General features: G+C 30.9%; 1 protein-coding gene across 1 annotated transcript in view; it reads left to right on the top strand.

Moving 5' to 3' along the window:
- The first annotated feature begins 6,283 nt into the window (after positions 1–6,283).
- Positions 6,284–18,746, top strand: part of LOC123662803 (peroxiredoxin 1) — a 29,269-nt gene continuing 16,806 nt past the window's right edge. The window contains exon 1 of the mRNA XM_045597602.1: positions 6,284–6,366. The gene's annotated coding sequence lies outside the window, so the exon portion shown is untranslated. The remainder of the gene's footprint in view (positions 6,367–18,746) is intronic.

The raw sequence follows: 18,746 nt of genomic DNA, 5'->3' as shown, positions 1-18,746 counted from the left end.
GCCAATAAATGACTCCAACATATCCCCGTCGCTTCTCAAAGACAATGAAAATGAAATTCGATCCGAGTCATCTATGATATACAAATAAACCAAAAAGTTAATCAACTCTACTTGCACAAGTGGTGGCGGGATAACCATCCAACTGCTGGCTTTGAAATACACAGGCCGTAGACGGGCAGCAGCGTCTTCGGTGCGACAAAGCTAGTACTGCGGTCACCAACCCACCTGCCCAGCGTGGTGACTATGGGCAAAACACATGAGCTCACGCTATTTTTGGCGTAAACTTGTGGAGGCCTATGTCCAGCAGTGGACTGTATAGGCTGTAATGATGATGATGATGATGTAACGATTCCACAAATGCCAGATTAAATTCAAAGTTTAAGCAAAACAATGGTAAGGGTAACTTCCTATAAACTATCACCACTTTCGTGACATCGTCAAAATAAACTACGCATATTTAACTATTTAGTCTAAACGGAGTTAAATTTGAAATTCCCTCGAGGAAGTTACACTTTTGTGGATGTTACTAAACTTTCTGACGTTAACGTGATGTATCAACAAAACTGCTTAAGTTATAGTTGTTCAGTACTGTAATAAAATGTAGCATGTTTTGTTATTTTATATATATTAAATAATATTGAAACTGTTTAACGTAATATTGCTACTCGACAATAGATGTCGTTGTATGCATATAATTTGCGCTATCGTTTTGTTCTATGGCTTAGCGGGTTGTACAATAGTTGTTGCAAGAAATGTCCTTAAAATAATAATTGTTTTGTATATGGTATTATAATGAGGATATATCCTAAACAAAGTACAATTTTGTATTGTACTGTTTTTATATCTGATATTATTTTAAAATTAATGTAAACTGGATGTTAAAACTAAGCCCCGAGGACGAGGAAGACCCCGAATCACATGGATCGCTGTAGTAAATAAGAACCTCAAACAAGCCCAAGTCACCAAAGAGAAGACCCAGGACCGTGTTGTCTGGAAGCACATGATACGGAGGGCCGACCCCAAATGAAATGGGAAAGAGCCAGGCAAAGAAGAAGTAGAAAATTGTATTCTTATGCTTACGCGAATTTCTTCGGCAATTTTTTCGGCTTTTAGCGTGGTTTATAAAGTTTTTTAAATGCGCGACATTTCGGATACTTTACAGCAACCATGGTCACGGTAAGACTCCCAATGGTTGCGTCATAAAATCCGGAAAAGTTGTTTCGTTATAATTAATATAGAATTCCAATCACTGTAAAATGTCTGACAACATGAATGACAGCACTGTAAAAGTCTGTCGTCACAGGCAACAAAAGTGCGTAAGAGCGTATATTTTTTTTTACTAGGGAAACAAAACAGTACAATAAATAATAAATGAAGTCTTTTTTTATACATCTAAGACTAGCTTATAGAATTCTGTAAAACCAGAAGCTTTGCAAGCGCGTTACCAAACTCCCCCCCCTCCCCGAGCTCTGTACACCTTACTCACCACAGGAACAAAACACTGTTTGAAAGGTGCTGTGATCTTCTGTAAGGTCAAGGAGCTTCCCCAGTCGGGTTGCTCCAGTTAAACAATTTAATCTAGGAATAAACCAATAAAAATATACATATAGGGCTATAAACACATTGAGGTTTTTTTTTTTTTTTGAAGTGAAACCTCTTTAGAATCGTTGTGATTTAAAACTCGATAAAACGAAAATGCGTCACTTTAAAGAAACAAACACATATCCATCTCACTCTCGCTACTTTTCAGAAGATTCACTTCTGACGCGCTTGTATTGCCTTCACTGTTTTTTCAATACATTTTTTTCAAGATGGCGTCTTATAAACATGTATTTCTCTATCAGGATATGTGTTTTGAGATCTATTTTTTAATAACTTTAAATTAAAATCGATTCCCAATAAACACCTTAAATTTATCTCGAGATACTCAATCCATCCTTATCCAGATAAAGTTATCAGAGCCATAAAAATGCCAAACGGGGCGTTATATCGGGCGAGAGAATCGTTTAGCAAACGCGTCAAATTAAATGAGCCCCGAGCTAGTCGATATGAGGTCGGCCATTTTCTCCTATAATTTTCCACAAGAACGCTTCGAAGGTGACAACTGCGTAAACGATTAATAATAATTGATAAAGGTTGGTAGCGTGCTTCGTTGGTTTGAGATCTTGTGAATTTCCTTGTCAAGGGTTTGATAATTTCATTGTAAACAATTTGTTCTCAAAGAAAAAAAAGCTGACTTCAAATTTAACGGATTAGTTTAGGGATAGTTACTCAAGACAAGTAATACAACGTAAGTAGACAAAAAAATAGTCAAGTAAATACGCGCTATCAAAGATTACTCAATAAGTAGTCATCAGATCTCGATTAAATTTAAATGTCGCCACAAAATAAGCATCCACTTGAAATTTAAGCAAGAATCATCAAAATTATTTATAAAGAATAAACTGCTACCCTAGCTAATATACGTAACATACTTTGATCGATGTTCACTGAAGTAGTTTTACCTAATTCAGATAGATGGCGTTGCAACAAAGTACGCACCGTCTTACAAATACGCGTTATCAAAGATTACTCAAAAAGTACAACACAACACGCAACACCTTTCAATTTAAAAAAAAAATCATCAAAATCGTCCTTACCAGTCAAAATTTCTGAAGTAACATACATAAAAAAAAATACAATCGAATCGAGAACCTCTTCCTATTTTGGGATTCGGTTGAGAATGATTAAAATCGGTACACCCATTAAAAAATTGTAAGACTTAAGAAAGAACTACACTTAAGGACACAATCGAATTGGATCCACCTCCTTTTTTGAAGTCACTAATTGTTCTAAATCAAAACAAAAGAATTAATTCTAAGCAATTGTGTTGAAAGTGTAGCAAACAATTGAAGGTCGTCGACTCTGGCACTCTAATACCGTCCTAAGACTAGAAACCGTTAAGTTTTGAATATAGCTCTTGAGGAAATTGCAAAAAGAAAATTGTAGGGCTAAAAAAGAAATTTTTTAAATATAATAGGTACATGCTAAAGATTTTGGGGAACACTATTTGATGTTATTCTAATTTTTGAATTAAATTTTTTTTACGCACGGTTGACTTGGGGAGTAAGCTGGTGAATGTGTGACGAGAGCGTTACGAAAATTGTAATCAGGCGAGAGGAATCAGGAGATATTTAATAGGATATATTTGAGTTTTCGGTTACAGTACTTTTTAACCGACTTCCAAAAAAGGAGGAGGTTCTCAATTCGACTGTATTTTTTTTTTTTTTTTTTTTTATGTATGTTACATCAGAACTTTTGACCGTGTGGACCGATTTCGACAAATTTTTCTTTAATCGAAAGGTGGTGTGTGCCAATTGGTCCCATTTAAATTTATTTGAGACCTAACAACTACTTTTCGAGTTATATCTAATAATGCGTTTTTACTTGACGCTTTTATCGTCGACCTACATTGTATTATACCGCATAACTTTCTACTGGATGTACCGATTTTAATAATTCTTTTTTTGTTAAAAAAGAGATATCTTTAGTTTAGTACCATGATAAGGAAACCAGGATCTGATGAAGGGATCCCAGAGAAATCGAGGGAAACTCTCGAAAATCCGCAATAACTTTTTACTGGGTGTACCGATTTTGATAATTTTTAATTTAATCGAAAGCTGGTGTTTATCATGTGGTCACATATAAATTTTATCGAGATCTGATAACTACTTTTTGAGTAATCTTTGATAACGCGTAGTTACTTGACTATTTTTTCATCGATTTACGTTGTATTACTCGTCGATGTAATTGAAGTCGGTTTTTTTTTTTGTTTGCGAGCAAACACAATTATGTATAATGAAATTAAAAAAACTTTTTTTTCAAGTCTTCATATTTTAACAATTAATAATTAAAAGTAATTTCAGATGGAACAGTAAAAAATAATAATTTAATTTCTACTAAAAAGAGAAAACCGTTCTATGGTTATCGGTTTTTAGCAAATGAATAGAAGCGGTCTAGCTTACAGTTACAGGTTTTATTCCCAGTTCATTTTATAATTATTTCATTCCTATTTTTCTCGTTAGCTAACCAATTAACACTTATCGGGATTTGCATTCCCTGGAAACACTCGAAAATTGTATTTCTGTGTACTTTTATAGAATAATTAATTTCAATTGAATTGTATTTTCTTTATGTGGGTAACCTAAGCTTTTGTTAAATCAAAATTTCTTCATTTTTGTGCAATTCAAATGGATATAGCATTAATTTATTCATTTCACTAATTTTATTAATTTTTAACCGACTTCAAAGAAAGAGGAGTTTTCTCAATTCGACCGTATACATATAGTTTTTGTGTTACTCACAAAAGGGCGCTAAATAGTCCGCAAAACAAAAAATTGCTGGACATATTATATGGCTTTTGAATGGGCTAAAAAGGTATTGTGCCCCTGGGCCAAGTTATGTTCGCTACGACCCTGTTGTAAATAAAACAATTTCGAAATAATATAGGTAAACTAATCAATAATCATTTTATTTGTTCGCAAACAAAATAAAAACAACTTCAATTTTCAAGTAATACAAAGTAAGTAGTCAAAAAATATTCAATTAAACATGGACTATTAAATAACTCAAAAAGTACACTTTAGATTTTAATGAAATTTAAATGGGAGGGATGGCAAATACCAGCTTTTGATTAAATGTAATTATTATTATTATTATTATATTATAAAACAAGAATCATCAAAATTATTTATGAACAATAAACTGCCACTGTCCTCCAGTAGAAAAAGTGTTGACCATATTTTTCACAAATATAATTAAGTAACCTTCATAATTATATTTGTGAAAAATATGGTACGAAGTTCACCGGGTCATCTAGTAAATTATATTTATCATAAAACTCCTCGTCCTATTATATTTACGTCGGGAAACTATACAAACTTTTAATATAATTTCCAACAAGACGGATGCATGGCAGCCACTTACTCTGTTTACAAGGGAAGACTGATGTGTTTGCGAACTTGACCGACTAATTTATCTCTAGTGGACAGCTTTATTAATTAGTTTTTTGTACATAGCAACATTCTTTGTTTAGTAAATAAATATTCATGGTAATAATTGTTTGTTTTTGTTCGCAAACGAAAAAAAAACCGACTTCAATTACAAAATAGTTATCTCGATCAAATTTAAATGGAACCACATGACACACACCACCTTTCGATTAAAATAAAAATCATCGAAATCGATCCACCCAGAAAAAGTTCTGAGGTAACATACATTTAAAAAAATACAGTCGTATTGAGAATTCTCCTTTTTGGAAGTCGGTCAAAAATAAACTTTTTTGTATGCTGGGGCATAATTAAGATCTGTTTCAAATATCAAGTATGGATTGGACGTTTAAAGTAATATTCATCATTTTTACTCTAACTAGGTACAAGATATATTTAGATAGTCAAATTAATAATTCTGTTGTATTTGATTACAATAATAATGAATACAAACTTATATATAAAATTATCGTGTCACAATGTACTAATATTGTAATTGTACAATACTCCATCGAAACGGCTTGACCGATTTTTATGAAATTTTGTGTTCATATCGGAAAGGTCTGAGAATCGGCCAACATTTATTTTTCATACGTCTAAGTTATAAGGGGGTTAATAACATATATGGCAAAACAACGTTTGCGGGGGCAGCTAGTCTATATACAAATAAATAAAATTGAAGTAGGTATCTGCTTGTAATATTAAAATAACCACTTTTTAATAAATGTATATGGATGTATACACGGTACATATACCAAAATAACATTTTTTACAATGTTTTGTCTGTCTATCTGTCTGTCTGTCTGTTTGTTCCGGCTAATCTCTGAAACGGCTGATGTAATAAGGAGTAACTTAGACTAATTTTATTTTAGAAATTTATTTATTTGATAACTCTGAAAATTGAACAATAAATAACTTTTTTGTTAAATTCCACGTGGACGAAGTCGCAGGCATAGCTAGTTGTATATAAGTATCTCGATAAGAATTCAAGTAACACTATATACTTTCGTAAATGTTCCTACAGCGCCATCTTCCAAGAATATCATGTACTATGATAAAAAAATATGCTCAAGACGCTTATTTCCGTCTTATAAGATATTTAATCATTTTTTTACTAATTTTAATGCATGATAAACTTGAATCAAAACGATAAAAATACAAACAATAAATTAAATTGTATTTATGATTAAATGTTATTGTAGTTTTTTTAAATATTACGTTTATCTTATCTGTGGTTAGAATAACTTATATTATAGAGTTGTTCCGGCCGGCATTCATTTGTCATTTTCACGCCGTCTAAGTGCGTTGTGTAAATTTTAAACGACCTCACTTATTTAATGTAAGTATATTAATAAATTTATTTATTTGTCATACTTCCTGTATGTAATATATAAGTGTATTATAGTTTTTAAACTGCAACGTATTAGATACTTTTTTCGCAATGTTTCATATTCCTCTAAGACAAAGCAGATTCTTGAACGGACGTACTCGGGGAACGGCGAACAATTGGTACAGTTCTTGTATCTTACAAGAATAACTACCGTTAGTTGAAGTATGACATTTTAAAACGTTGCGCAAGAGGTAGACTGGAAAAGAATAATTTACCTACCTACATTTTTGTGTTTGCTAAATAAGTCAAAACTAGTTACGTTTTCCGTTAATCCATGGTGAAATTGGTACATTGGTTTAGGGTCAAAGGTTAGCCATGAAAGAGCTGTCGAGTAGGAAAAGAGAACGCACTGAGTCGTCCAATGAGGTGAAAGGGAGTCTCGCAAAAAAAGTTCTTATAGAGAGGTTAGTCAGTGATTGTATGGAAATGCATGGAGGGATTTCCAAGGTTACAGTTTACAGCTTGTAATGAAATATACGAGGTCTCTTAAAAATACATTAAATTTTTATTATTATTATACCGACATTAATACAGAGTATTAAATGTTTTTAATTTTTTTTATAAGATATAATGATTAACAGATCTAAATCTACATACCAAAAAAATTCAATAATTTATAAATATAATCTACAATGAATCTACAATGACATATTCTCCATTTTCCTTAACTAGTTAATTTTAAATAAATATACTTAGATCTGTTGATAATTTAGCAAAAAAAAAAAAAATAGGATGATATAATTATGGTGAAGGGATATGTAATTATTTGCTAGATATTCTAGTATGTGAATTTATTTATAGGATAATATGTAACTGAAGCTAAAATATATATATTATAGTGCATTTTATCAATGTAGGGTAATACAATAATTTTCAATATACCCACATAAGCTGGCTTGTAATAGTTATTTTATAATTTACATGCATGTGAACCAACTGGCATGATCCTGTCTGAATTGCCTTTTAATTGTAGGTATCTTTATTATGCTTATAATTATAGTCGAACAAGTTATAAGTGTGTACAGTTAAATTAAAAAAAGAAGCTACTACTTGTATCGTAATGATTATCTTTAATTATTGTCCAAAAAAAATTGCCATAACACAATATTTATACAATACTGTTGCGTATGGATCTATAGTATGATATCCAAAAATCATAACTAAAAGGCGTTCATAGCTCTTCTAGAATATTCCGATGAGTGATTCAATGACTAGAAGTTTCCTTAATTAAGTTTAAAATATACCCATTAGCCAGGTACTGGCATTACCAGCGTTTCGAAAGATAATTTTTAAACAGATTTAGATAAAAAAATGAGTATATTTAACAATATATCTTCTCACAATCTTAATGTTTCAAAACCGTTACATTATCCTCGGTAAAGACATTTATTTATACCTAATTTAAATTTACAGTAAATCATACTGCTTACCAGATTAATAAAATATTTATTAATCTGTTGCAATGAAGTTTTAGTTTTTATATATTATATAGCTATATGCTAGCATTCTAGATGCAAAGTGTATAACAAAATATAATAATCAATAGCTTTTTGTGTCTACTAGAAATAATTCATTCTAGATTTGTTATAAAATCTAGTAAAATGCGTTTCTTTGTTTTTACTTAATTATAGTTCAAGTGAAGATATTACTCTTCGTAGAGAAAAAACTGCAGAGATGAATCTTCAAGAAACTTTGTAGTTACTCTTTTGATAAATCTATCTTTCATATACATCTCAATACAAATATCCTTTAGCTATTAAAGTACAATGAAGTTATGACACCCAAAATCACTTTAAAAAGCATGTGTAACATTAACCAAGATGTACAAGGATTTTTATATATAAATAAATTAACACATTTGTTATATCATTAATTAAACGGTTTTATTTAGCTCACCCCGTTTGTTTTTTTATTTTTTCTTTATTTATTCTTGGGTCAAATTTAGTAATTCAAATTTCACCCTCTTCCTGTCAACCGATTAATCTGAAATTTTGTATACACTTTGGATTTTGGTGACAATACAATTATGTTTATTCATTATCATTATAAATTCAAGATGGCCGCCGCTACAAAATGGCGGATAATTTATGTTTTATTAATCCCATCAATACGGGTATCAAATGAAAGGGCTCAACAAGCAGAATACAATATACTTTAAAAAATTGAAATCTAAGATGGCGGCCGCTACAAAATGGCGGATAACGTAGGTTTTATCGATTCCATCAATATGGGTATCAAATGAAAGGGCTCAACAAGCAGAATACAATATACTATAAAAAATTGAAATAAAAGATGACGGCCACTACAAAATGGCGGATAAGGTAGGTTTTATCGATCCCATCAATATGGGTATCAAATGAAAGTGCTCAACCAGTATAATCAATGTACTATATAAAATTAAAATCCAAGATGGCGGCCTCTACAAAATGGCGGATAACTTAGGTTTTATCAATCCCATCAACATTTGTATCAAATGAAAGGTCTCAACAAGTAGAATACAATTTACTATGCAAAATTGAAATCTAAGCTGGCCGCCGCTACCAAATGTCTGATAACAATTTTTTATCAATCCCACCAATATGGGTATCAAATAAAAGGGCTTGACAAGAAGAATACAGTGCACTATACAACCTCAATATTTAAGATGGGCCTTGCAATAATGAAGCACTAAATGAATTAAACAGAATGCGAAATAAAAACTAAAAACTAGAAAATAAAAATAGGTAAAAAAACTTTTTAAGTTAAACGGTTTTATGTTAAACATACATTGCAATGTTTAAGATAAATGTACTAAAAACCAAAAAATAATAAAATAGATACAGTCGTGGGAATTATAAAAATATGCATAGACTAGACTAAAATAAAACCGTGGGGCACGTCAATTGTCTACAAATTATCGACTTAATGTGCGATAGAAGAATCGTTTAATTCGTCGTTAAAATAGGCAGTTGGCCCGCAGACGGTGAGGAAATTACTTACTATTTTCTTGCTCATGGAAATTCCAATAGTTATACACTCCATGTAAATAAAAGAGATGTTTCAACTAGTTTATCGTTGGACATTCACACTGCTGGCTGGCGAGGAATCGTTTCACTGCTCGTAGTTTGTCTTTAATCGACAAAACATATGATAAAAGTACTACTCGCTCACCACTATGAAACCCTAAAACTCGCTTATAATCGAGCTTGCTAGCTTGTTTCCACATTCTAGCCCTACTTATCACACGTCCATCGTTGTCGGTTGAACAACTGCCTAATTATAGTGTAACATTACAAAACAAACATTTTAATCAACGATTGTAGACAATTGACGTGCCCCACGGTTTTATTTTAGTCTAGTCTATGCATATTTTTATAATTCCCACGACTGTATCTATTTTATTATTTTTTGGTTTTTAGTACATTTATCTTAAACATTGCAATGTATGTTTAACATAAAACCGTTTAACTTAAAAAGTTTTTTTACCTATTTTTATAACTTGAGATAAACAATGTTATGTATTGTTAATTGTGACTGGAATATTCTAGTTGTAAATGACGTATATACATAGATAAGAGTATTACGATAGAAGGTCATTAAAATATAATGAAATAATGACACCCGGAGCTGAAATTTATTATAAAATTAATCATATCTTCCCTAAAATAGCGGTAGTAATATATAATAACCAATATCTAATATGTACCAGATAAATCGTCAAGTCTCGAAACATGTCTATGGACCATAAATGTCTCTGTCGTGGCGATGAAGTCGATAGCCTGGAACTCAATAAGCCCGAGCATCTATTACCTATGATGAGACCGTTTTCAATGAGGTTTTTATCTCGTAATATATTAATTAGAAATAATGTAAAGGTTGAGTAAATGTAGATTTATCTAATGAATAGATAAAATTGTAGTTAGTTGGGTAATGGATTAGTGCTGACAGATTGATATAATTACAAAATTTAGCAGTATACAATTGATAGCTTTAATAGTTGTTATTTATTTAGACATAATCAACTTATAACTTTCTAAAATAACTATTTTTTGAGCAAGGTATAGTATAAAAAGTGTAATCAAAATTTCATAAATAAGGATGTACAATTATTATTTAAAGAATTTAGACTTTTTTTTTATGAAAACTAGTTTTCCAAACAATAGTTTTAAAACTTAACATTTTGCAATTTACCTGTTTTTCGAAACTTAAAATATTATTCTTGATATCCGACAAACTATTCTTATCGATGACTAAGATGATGAATTTTTTTTTTTACTTTAAACTTGTGTTCTTAATCAAAGAAATTTTTTATTATATATTCTTATATCGCATATTAACTTTATAAATATAAATACATTTATGCTTATAACGTATAAAAAGCAAGGCCACCACTTCACACTTCCTTGACTTCACATTATAATTTTTACAGATATATTTTTATATACTGTCCAACTTAATAGTTTTAGAAATAATTGCAAAGATAAATAATAAAGCAACCTTTAAATAAAAAAAAAAAAAATTGTAGTATGGAAAAATTCACGTTTGAGTGAGTATTTATATGTCACGTTTTTCTATTTATATTATTAGTTTATTTATTTCATCAATTATTTCTTTTTAATTTTTAGTGATTTAAAAAAAGTTCGATTTATAAAAATCTTGGCCTCTTTTCTAAACGATACTGTTACGTAATAGGTGTAATAACGTCAAGCTAACAACCCATTGCTGGAATCTATGCTAATCCCACTTGACACCAATATGACTGTTACTTGATACGTCATAGGGCTTTCGTTTCGCTTGTTCACCTCTAATGAATTCCAATTCATATATTATTTTTTACTGAGATACAATAGGATATATTCTGCTCAAAATCGTGGAAGCACCTTACAGAAGATTACAACTAAATAACACTGCTTTCGACCAGGGTTATGTTCCTGAGGTGAGCAAGTAGAGGTCAGCAACGCTGTGGTAACGGCTTACCGTCAGGTGGACCGTATGCTCGTTTGCCAACCTAATGTAAAAAAAAATATTTAAAAAGTATACATTTCTTTTATTTAAATAGTTGAAAAATTGGGTTATTGACGCCAAGTAAACATTATTTAGTATGTAAATGTAAGCGATATTTAACATACATAATTCTTAGAAACACATTGACCTTATTGATTGCATAATGTTGCGTAATATTGATTCCATTGTTTTTTTTTTTTTTTTTTTTTTATTTTATGCGTATTCACTTAGCGATTGCATTAAATTGTTTGAATTTAGAATAAAATTAAAAAAGAAAAACTATAAAGTTATGAATGTTTTCGTTATCTTATCTCTTAAATGTGTCACAAATGTACAGTTCAATAACCTATATTTAAATCTTGATATGACGTGGCTGCCTAGTGCGTTACAAGCGTTTGCGGGCATATCCGTGCCCGTGTGTACGCAACCTTGCGTTTGCGTGCGTATCTGTGCGGGTTCTTGCGTATCAGTACGTGTACGGAATTTAGACAAAATAAAAGAGTAATTAAAGATTTAACGTGCAGTATTTTTATGAGAATGTCGGAATCCGTATTACCTTTGAAAACAATCTAATAGTTACTTGAAATTTCCGTACACCATAATTGTTCCTGCTCGTTCATTATATAATAGCAATAATTGCTGAGAGGAGCAGTATGGCGTATTAAGCTTCAATCTTCTTTTATTTAAAGAGGGATGCCTTTACCCGGCCAAAATTTCTACTAAGACGTTAAAAGCCATTTTCATCAATATTTTTTTTTCAAACGCTATTTACAGAGTTTTAACATACAAATTACGTTGATGACGTTATTTCGTTTTATGAACACTAGTTGTGCCCCGCGGTTTTACCCTCTTTATTATATAGCCTATAGCCTTTCCCGGTGAATGGACTATCCAACAATTTTTTTAATTTGAGCCAGTAGATCCTGACATAGGCGCGTTTAAACAAACAAAGAAACTCGTCAGCTTTATAATATTAGTATATAAATGTGTGACAGAACTTAAATAATAATAATTATTTTATAAATGCAGGTGTTTTTAATGTTGAAGTAAAGAGATCTTGGAATCTTCCATTTACTTGTAAGGTTTGTTTACATCATTTGTTCGTTTAGTTGGGTGATTTTTTTATGCTGGAAATAAAATATTGTTGGTTTTATTCGTTGATTAAATATTTGTTTTGTTTTGTTTCAAGTATTAATTAAAAGTTAAAACTTACTGTACTTCAATTACCCACAGCTAATTAATGTTTAAAAAAAATGTAGGGCCTGGAATATATTTATTTATGTTTTTGATTACTTCTAATTTATCAAAAAAGTATTTATTAAATAAACATAAAACGGACAGACCTCGAACAAGACTTTCATATTACACTGTAGTCAGTTAAAGATGTTATTTCATTTTAGAAATCTGGCTCAACTTTTTTTATTAATTAAGTATTATTTTATTATTATTACCCCCTAAAGATGTTTAATAGTGATGGAAGTGCCTATACTTCTATTAAATTTGATCTTAATACAAAAATGTTGGTTCCAAGGAAGCCATATGCAATACAATATTAATTTCATACTCAACTTGTATAGGAGATTAGAGATTAGATAATATCGTCGCCACGAGGATTTATAGAAATCTTATAAGTTCTTGTAAAATAATGATAAGATTTATTATAGCGTAGTGTAACATTGATTGCGTCGGATTAGTTATGATTTAGATGCGAATTATTTGTATTTAACTTTCAATGTATGTTTGTTTTTAATGTATGTATGTTAGGGTGGAATCTTGCAAATCAATTTTGAAGCATGTCTTAAACCGATTGGTCTGAAATTGTGGTATACTATATGACGTCATTTTTAATCCAGCATGGCGGAACACTCAAGATGACGGAATTATTTTTATTGTATTCCTACAATAAAGGCATCAAAATAAAGGGCTTATGTTGAGAGTAATACTAAAAATAAAGTGACGTCACGCTAAATCCAAGATGGCGGACTTTTGAAGATGACGGTCTAGCTTTTTGTAACGTCAATGACACAATTATGTTTATTTTTTGAGTTTTTCTTTTTTACAATAATGTTTGTTTTTTTTTATTAGTGTTTAAGTTATGATAGCGATTACATTATTCCAAAAAAAAAAAAAATCCAACCCCAGACAACGGTCACGTTGTAATTAGGTCCCGTTAGCAGTTTTTGGGTACCGTACCATAAAAAACAAAAACGTGTGTTAAATGACAATTCGAAAGTACTTGAAAAGACCTATTTGAATAGAAAAGTTTAATTTGAATATAAAATAACAAAAATAAAGTCACATACATTTCAATAAATACCGTATTTAATTACTTATTGTATTAAGTAACGTCTTCTATCACTATGGAAATTAAGATTTAATGTTCCCAGGGTCAGTAACCTCGAGGTTATCCTAACTAACATGCTTAACCGTGGGATTTTAACCGATTACATTTACAATGGGAATGGAAAGTTGCTACGCGAACTTTGGAAGTATACGGGAAGGAACGGACATATTGTTCACTCGCTGAGATCTTGTGAAGACCTTGGTAATGTTGGGTTCGTCGATTTGTTAGAAATTATTCGATGTTATATAATGTAGTTCTTGTAATGTTGTGTATATAAGTATGTAAATATATTTATTTGTTATATATTTAATTGTATTACAAGCAGTGGCGTAGCTAGGTAACCAAAGGCCCTGCCTGGGGCAAAATATAAACTAGAGCCCCAACTAAACTTTTTAATATCGTTTCTTCCGTATTCGTCATGTTCCGAATTCGACCTACTTCAGATTTGTAATCGAGATTCGTCGAAATATAGTCGACATCATATTAATTTAAAAAAAACCAAATGCAAATTTTAACTTAATTTAATGAACAAATTTCAACTATTTTATGAAAATAAAAGAAAATATCTACCTCTTTACCGTTCAAAACAGTATAGTACCTACAGTCCTGTGTCAGCTAGCGGAGGCACGTTAATAGGGTCCCGTTGAGCACCATTTGGGTACGGAACCCTAATTAAGTAGAGATTTTTAAACCAATGACACCACTTTCTTGACGTTTTACGACGAATCTTGGTTACGAAAAATCTGGAGTATGTACGTCTAGTTCGGAACACGACGAATACGGTACAAGTCAATACGGATACAGATCAATTCTTTATATTGTACGTGACGGGGCACGTCCTGGCTCAACACGTTAGAAATCAATAAATGGATAAATTAATTAATATAGACGTATTGGTAGAAAACTAAGTAGGTCAATAAAAAAGTTTTTATATTGCTTACACACAAAAAGTGAATCGGTTCAAAGTTTAGAGTAAAAGGTTAGGATACAGCGTGGAAAGCGTTAACATTTCGTAATTGAACAAGGCGTATCGCTGTAGTTTATTTTGTCTGTCGAATATCATTCATAATCTTCTTATCGTGTCGTATCGTTCGTTTTGTTAGATGAGTAATGTGTTTGTTTTTTATCAGTTTGATTTTTTAAACTATGCCCCACCTGCGACTTGGTGATTCAGCCTGTAACATACCACTCCTGGGCATAAGCCGCTTTCTCCATGCAGGAGAATGTAGATTAATCCAACACCCTGCTCCAATGGGGGTAGGTGTATTTGCCACTGACAAAAACGTCAAATAAATTAGAAGTACAGTGAACAAAGGAGATGGATACGATTCCATACATTCTTGGGCCAAAATGTAATGAAATGAAAATGGTATAAATTAATGCATTTAGGCTTATTGATCCCTCGCTGAAAATTATCTATATTTTGGCTATCTGAGAGTGGAGATATTAGACTTTTTGTAAAAGTGAGGTTATGTTACAATGTCTATAAAAAACCCGATCACTAAGTTCTTGTAGCATTAATGTTTGTTATATTTAGTAAAGACTGTTTGAAAACTCATTACAAATATTGATATACACTTGAAACCATAAATAAATATCAGGAATGGACTCAGAATGCATCGGAAAACAGTAAACACGAAACGAGTGACGGACACAGTATTACTGTTAGTAAGCTGTCAAAGCTGTCATTAAAAATATGATTTATTTTAAATCGATACGAAATCGATAATCATTTTGGTTTATCAAATATTAATTGATATTTTCGATATTAATGTAACTTTATTTAAATACACGTTATTATTTACAGCCTTAATTATGTATCTAAATATCTTGAGTTAATTAACTAGTGCAAACATTTTCTTTTTGAATTCTGTAATCGATTATAGTGGAATCGATACCCAAATAATTTGATGAAAACTATCTTTCTCAATTTTCTCCGCTTCTAGATTCAGAATTGAGCTGATATTTTATATTTTAAAATAAAAAAATATAACCAATTTTTTAAACAGTATCTCTACTCATTTCATTTTGGCCCAAAAGTCTCCTTTTATAATATTGGTGTAAAGATGTGCTGATACTATTTATGATAGTCACGTTTCTGTCACGCGTTAGCTTACAACATATTTTGTGAATGACTCTTAATTATCGTTAAATTAAAATTTCGTGATTTTAAAATTATCATGGTAAAGAACACTGCCCGCATACGAAAAAAAAAAACGTAGGTAGACGAAAAAACAGTCAAGTAAATAGGCGTTATCAAAAAATACTCTAAAAAGTGGTCCTCAGATTTCGATCAATTTTAAATAAGCCTATAACACAAGCATCTTTCGATTTGAACAAGAAACATCTTAAATCGGTACACCTAGTAAAAAGTTAGTATAATAGGTACAATGTAGGTCGACGGAAAAATAGTTAAGTAAATACGTTAAAATAGTACACACGTCCATAATTAATATAAAAAATAATAATAATAAAGGCCACTTTATAAAAAACAATACCCTGCATGTAAAGACACACGTGTATGTTGATTCTAGAGGAAATTGTACCTATATTCATGTTTGATGCGTGCACGTAACACAGGTATTATGTATGTGTGTGTCTGTATAGTATGCAATTAATGTGCTTTTCTCTTTACACGTGAATCGCAGGTGGCTTGTGACGTAAAAATTCTTGTCATTTCTATATAATCGTAATACTGTAGTGTTTGATCATGTGCGCGAATTATGAGTAATCACTGTCGACGTATGATTTGTCTTTGATTTAATCTTGTGCAACATAACGCTAGTTTTACCACAGTCAGACCACGGCTTTAATTTTTTTTTCAATCATTGTACCTATTAGAAAAAAATATATTTAAATACGATGGTAAATTGTTGAAATAAGATGATTTGGCGATTGAAAACAACCATAATAGGAAATTTTTGATATACCCACTAATCTGCCTAACTCACTCATTAGTTATGAAAAAAAAAATAGTATGACATTTTTATCGTCATGGTAAAGGTCATTTGACGTCGGATTCTTTTTTCGCATTTTTTTTTAAAAACCGTTTGTCTAATACAAAATATGGACGCAACACTAAAAATTGTAACGCATGCGCGATCAAACAGTATGAAGTGACCTTGGTTTGTAACGTCACGCGTCATTCGTGTGGTCAACTTCATAGAACTACAAAGATTATAACTCGTAGTACTGGAAACTGACCGATGGTAACAGATGAGATGATTATTATCTAAAATAAATAAATAATAATCTTATACCATAGAATTTGTAACTGTAGTCTAGAGGCTTCTGAATAGAGATAATATTACTAGAAGCTACGTTGTTTTATTTTATTACGGCTCAATTTAACACAATTTGTTGTGGTTTATATTAAAGTAAAAATATACATATGGAATTTAACTTATCCTGCTGATAACCTCGATACTACTCGAAGATAGGACATATAAAATCGTTATCTTAGTTTCAACAGACTTCTAATAATTGTGATTGCTTGCAAATGTAAAACAAAAATAATTGTGTTTGCTCACACACACACCACCTTTCGATTAAAAAAACATTTGTCGAAATCGGTCCACACGGTCAAAAGTTCTGATGTAACATACATTAAAAAAAATACAGTCGAATTGAGAACCTCTTCCTTTTTTGGAAGTCAGTTAAAAAAACGACTAATTAAAAAAAAAATACTTAAAAAAAATTAAACGACTTAAAAAATCATGCTTATTTTCTTACAGCTTAGTAACCAACCATATTAATTTTTCATTTTATTAAAATTAATTTATACTTAAGTATTATGACAATGAAGCCAAAACAGCGTGTGCTTATTATTTTTGAAACTGCAATTAAAAATTAATTTGCAAATGTAAACATGCAATTAATATGATAATTATTTACAATTATGTCTGGGTGGTGTCGATAACACAAGCAGTCGTTTTCGCATTTTAACGCTGGTCTTGTTATTATAATAAAAATAAGATAATAATTGTGTTTGCTCGCAAACGAAAAAAAACCGACTTCGATGACACCAACAAGTAATACAAAGTAGGAAGACGAAAAAATAGTCAAGTAAATACGCGTTATTCGAGATAATCTCAATAATTTTTACCTAAGACGCCATGACAAACGCCATCTTTCGTTCCATCCAGTAACAAGTTCTTTCGAAAAAATTCTGTCGAATTGAGGACCTCTTTTTTGGAGTCGATTAGTAAACTCAACAAAATTCACTACTAAAAAAAAACTATCAACAATTATAAAAAAAAAAAACCATTATAACATATACATACATCTCTTTATTATTAACATAATTTTAAACCCAGTAATATGCTTTAGCTACCTATTAAAGTATAATGAAATGATAACGACCAAAACCACTTAAAAAATCACGTTTAAAATAACCCAAGTTGCCTATATTTTTAATATGAAGTTTTTTAATCATATACATAGCATGGTATGTTGTATCATTAATAACTCGAGACACACATTGTTATGTAATGTTAGCTGTGATTGGAATATTCTAGTTATAAATGACGTATATACATAGTTAGATAAAAGAATTTACGATAGAAGGTCATGAGATAAATTATTGTCGTAGTGTCAAGATATTGTTCTTATATTTATGGAAATCAAAATCAACTTTATTCAAATAGTTTTCAAAAGCAATTTCCGAATTGTCATTTTATAAATTACAATTTAAGTGATTATCATTTTACGCTACCACCGATTCGAAATGTTGATTCTGCAGAGAAAATTCTTTCACTAACAGAAAGCTACACTATTCGGGAGTGTCATAGGCAATATTTTATTGTGACTGAACAAAAAATTCAGGGAAGAATCTTATATATATAAAATTCTCGTGTCACAATGTTAGTTACCATACTCCTCCGAAACGGCTGGAGCGATTTTTATGAAGTTTTGTGTACGTATTGGATAGATCTGAGAATCGTCCGACATCTATTTTTCATACCCCTAAGTTATAAGGGGGTGGGAGTTAAGGGGGTTAATA

This window comes from Melitaea cinxia, chromosome 2, assembly GCF_905220565.1.
Source record: "Melitaea cinxia chromosome 2, ilMelCinx1.1, whole genome shotgun sequence".
Taxonomy (NCBI): domain Eukaryota; kingdom Metazoa; phylum Arthropoda; class Insecta; order Lepidoptera; family Nymphalidae; genus Melitaea; species Melitaea cinxia.
This window is presented reverse-complemented; position numbering and strand designations above follow the sequence as displayed.